Source organism: Polypterus senegalus, chromosome 4 (genome assembly GCF_016835505.1).
Source record: "Polypterus senegalus isolate Bchr_013 chromosome 4, ASM1683550v1, whole genome shotgun sequence".
Lineage (NCBI taxonomy): Eukaryota > Metazoa > Chordata > Cladistia > Polypteriformes > Polypteridae > Polypterus > Polypterus senegalus.
Window position 1 is genome coordinate 249,504,187 of NC_053157.1, and position 4,703 is coordinate 249,508,889.

The 4,703-nt window shown below is 41.9% G+C and overlaps 1 protein-coding gene across 2 annotated transcripts in view; it reads right to left on the reverse strand.

The window, feature by feature from the left end:
- Window positions 1-4,703, reverse strand: part of LOC120528441 (zinc finger protein 260-like) — a 413,573-nt gene that overhangs the window by 307,804 nt on the left and 101,066 nt on the right. The gene's annotated exons all lie outside the window — the stretch shown is intronic.

A 4,703-nucleotide genomic window follows, 5' to 3' on the forward strand; every position in this document is an offset into this window, starting at 1 on the left:
TGAACAAATATAGAACTACATCTACAAGGTAAACAATAAAGTCAAATGTATACAACATATGAGAGCAAGAACAGAAATGTGGCTCATTGAAGTCATTAGAGAGGCTATAGGATATCAGTTTCCGGTGTTTAACCTAAATATTATCTACAGGACCAGTCTGTGGTTACTCTTGGCAAATTATGAAATAAATTCATTCATATGTCGATTTTCTGTGATGTTTTCTCATGTATCAGAATGACTAAATTTCTCTTCATTGAATGCAGCATTGCTCGGCGGAGTGGAGTGAGAATGTGGTTCAAAGTAGAGAAAGAGCTTTCGCATGCAGCTGAAGACACACCAGTGATGAGTGCTGTGACATATAGCGAATGCAACATAGGGAAGGTCTCTTTGTACTGCTGAATGTGTTTGCATGCTTCAGAGAGATTAGCATCAGCTGGCAGTTTATTGATCAACATTGCTTTTGCCACAGCCATTTCATTTTGCAAGCTCATGCTGTTTTGCTCTGTCCCTGCAAGTGCCTGAAGAGGTTTCAGGAGAGAGTGATCAAGAAATAATTCTGATTTTGCCAGAAGAAGCGATGTGGCCCTCAATAATTCAACATTTCTCTGAGAGAATCTTGTCTCCATTTTCACAATAGCTCTATCAAGAATGCTGAACATAGCCCTTTTAAAAGTCTGATTTGGAGCAATTTGTTCATCTGAGTCACCATGCCCAAGTGTAGACATGACAATACTATCATCAAGCTGTGAATTAACTTTCTGTTTCCTTTTGAGCGAATTGGTAGGCCTACTTTCACACTGAGAGAAATGCTCCTCCCAGAATGAGTCGCATCTCATCTCCGTCAGTGTGGCCAGTGAAGCTGTCACCACCTCCCCAGCAGTACACAAATCCACTGCATGTGCCTGTAGAATTGCATTGGCTGGTTTCAGCACACCAAGCACATGAAGGAGGAATTTTCCTGTATTGAAGAAATTCTGCTTTTTTAATTGGGTCAAAAGACCACATGCCTCTATGCAAATGGCAAACGGGGCAGTGTCAGCCTCTGCTTCCTCTGAGAGAAGCCCCCTTATAGCTTCCTCATTGTTGACAATGGACTTTGTGACATCATAATGACTGGTCCATTGTATTTCTAGAAGTCTTTTCAGTGTGGGTGTATTTTATGTGTGTGAAACATAATGTCTGTGACAAAATGTGTTCAATGAATTTGACCAGTCCAAGAACTTCTTAGCCAGAGGTTCTGATTCCATTGCAAGTATCACTGCTAAATGGAGCTGGTGGTTGTAGCAGTGTACATATGGAGTGTACTTGTAACAAAGCCTGGACACCACCCCTTGCCCCAGACATCATGACAGAAGCACCATCAAAACACTGACACACTAAATTGTCTGGGCTGTAACCTAGCTTAGAGAGATGTGACTGAATTTGGTTACAAATATATTGAGCATCAAGCTGATTCAGTTCAATTAAGCCAATCAGGTGTTCTTCAGGGATGGAGTTCTGGACAAATCTAATCACTACAGACAAATTCTCAATGTTACAGCGATCCCTGGTACCATCACTTTTAATGCAACGTCCAGGAGAGTCAGCTTTTTCATTAGAACATTAGAACATTAGAATAATCTAGACGAGAACAGGCCATTCAGCCCAACAAAGCTCGCCAGTCCTATCTACTTGTTTCTTCCAAGAAAACATCAAGTCAAGTTTTGAAAGTCCCTAACGTCTTACTGTCTACCACACTACTTGGTAGCTTATTCCAAGTGTCTATCGTTCTTTGTGTAAAGAAAAACTTCCTAATGTTTGTGTGAAATTTACCCTTAACAAGTTTCCCACTGTGTCCCCGTGTTCTTGATGAGCTCATTTTAAAATACAAGTCTCAATCCACTGTACTAATTCCCTTCATAATTTTAAACACTTCAATCATGTCACCTCTTAATCTTATTTTGCTTAAACTGTAAATGCTCAGCTCTTTTAATCTTTCCTCATAATTCAACCCCTGTAGACCTGGAATCAGCCTAGTCGCTCTTCTCTGGACCTTTTATAGTGCTGCTATGTCCTTTTTGTAGCCTGGAGACCAAAACTGCACACAGTACTCAAGATGAGGCCTCACCAGTGCATTATAAAGGTTGAGCATAACCTCCTTGGATTTGTACTCCACACATCAAGGCGCTATATAACCTAACATTCTGTTAGCCTTCTTAATGGCTTCTGAACACTGTTGGGAAGTTGATAGCTTAGAGTCCTCTATGACCCCTAAATCCTTCTCATAAGGTGTACTCTCGATTTTCCGACCGCCCATTGTGTATTCAAACCTAATATTTTTACTTCCTATGTGTAATACTTTACATTTACTGACATTAAATTTCATCTGCCACAAATCTGCCCAAGCCTGTATGCTATCCAAGTCCTTCTGTAATGACATAACGGATTCCAAATTATCTGCTAATCCACCTAACTTGGTATCATCTGCAAACTTAACCAGCTTGTTATATTCCTATCTAAATCATTTATATATATTAAAAATAGCAACGGCCCTAGCACTGATCCCTGTGGAACACCACTCTGTTCTGATGAGGTTCCTCGCACCATCACCCTCTGCTTCCTATGTCTGAGCCAATTCTGCACCCATCTAAAAACATCACCCTGAACTCCCACTTCTTTTAACTTGATGCCCAACCTCTCATGTGGCACCTTATCAAATGCTTTCTGAAGTCCAGATAAATAATATCATCTGCTCCACTTTGATCGAATACTTTTGTTGCAACCTCATAGAATTCCAGCATGTTAGTAAAACATGACCTCCCTCTTCTGAACCCATGCTGACTGTTCAGAATTACTCCTGTCCTTGCCATGTGTTGCTCAATCTTATCCACAATAATTCCTTCCATTAATTTTCCTGTGATTCATGTTAAGCTTACTGGCCTATAGTTGCTTGGATCTGCCCTGTCACCCTTTTTATATAATGGGATGATATTTGCCATTTTCCAGTCCTTTGGAATCTCTCCAGTGCTCAGTGACTTCCTAAAAATATGTGTCAAGGGTTTATATCTGTACTCACTAGCCTCCTTAAGAACATGAGGATAAATATTATCTGGGCCTGGTGATGTGTTTGATTTCATCTTATTTAATCTGAGCAGCACTTCTCCCTCTACAATTTCCAAATCCCTCAGTACCTCCTTAGTAGTTGTGTTTAACTCTGGGAGGTTATCCACTTGCTCACTTGTAAACACCTCAGAAAAATGTAAGTTTAGGGCATCTGCTATTTCACTGTCTGTATCTTTTAATTCCCCTTTACTATTCCTGATGAACTTGACCTCCTCCTTAACTGTTCTTTTACTACTAAAATACTGAAAGAATCTCTTAGGGTCGTCTTTCGCCTTATCTGCTATATTCCTCTCCAACTGTCTTTTAGCTTCTCTGATATCCTTCTTAACGGTTGCCCTCATGTTCTCATATGCGCTACGATTCTCTTTGCAGTCAAATCTTTGACCACCATTTTGGCAAGAGTCTCAATTATTTCATTTCGAATTACATTAGATGTGTATTTTGCGTTGTCTGGGATGTATTTTACAATTTCTGCAAGTTTGGCATATTTTTTGATTGTGCAATCAAAGAACTTTAGGAAAAGTCCCTCCTCCCCACCTTCGTGATTGTGACCACGCAGAGTCAGTTCATTGATGCAAGGAACTGAACGGCCTCCCCAATGCTTTTCACATATCTATTCATTTCTATCTGGGTTGGACCCACTAGCTGAACTATGCTTTCACCCGTCTCTGCCCGGCGTCGATACTCTTGCCATGCAGACATGGCTCTGACGTGCGGGATACTAGACGCGTGTTTGTGGATGCCGCCACCATCTTTTTCCAGAGCTTTTTTCCAATTAGTGTAACCGTGTTTGGTGAATAAGTTCTCGTGGACCGAATTGGAAAAACTAAATTAACGGCAGGCAAAGCAAAAGCTGGCATCACGGACAACAAAATATTCAAGCCATGGTCGAGACTGATACCAGCTTACACTAAAACATATGAGTGTCTTTCCGAATGCGCGTTTGGGATAATTAATTAAAATGGGCTGGGATGGGCTATCCATATTTAAGTCAGGCAGACCGATCTGTATATTTTGTTGAAGGCAGAGGTTTGGAGTACCCGACAAGGGCGCAGAGCTGGAGGATTGTGTAGGCTTATCTACATCTTTTGGAGTTTCAGTTCCCGACACGTGGGTGCGCTGTGTTGGTAGCAGCGGTGCTGGGCTCAACCGTGGAGCCTGCAGCTTGCGGAGGGACAGAGGTTGAAGATGTCTGCTTTTTAATAAGCCACCTATGCATAGACTTTGGTGTTACCAACCAGAAAATAAAAGTAGAATGGCACGTATACGCTGTTTTAATTAAGGAATGTGGTCATCAGATTCAAAACGTGCTGCAAAATGTGCGGCGAAGTGAACTGTGAAAATCAAATGTTACTCTTCTCCAGAGTTTTCATTGGACAGACGGAGCATTTCGCAGGGTGGGCATGGCTTGGCCACCCCAGAACCCCCGTGGTCACGCCTCCTGGCCAACTGCTTTTCTGCATTGAGCCAAAGTCGTTCAGAAGAGGAGGGGCTGACCAATCGGCTGCTCACTACGCGAATCTCAATGACGTCACGACGCTAGCGTACCTCAAAATCACGTGACTTGCGCATTTCAAACAATCCTCAGAGCGGCGTTTCGA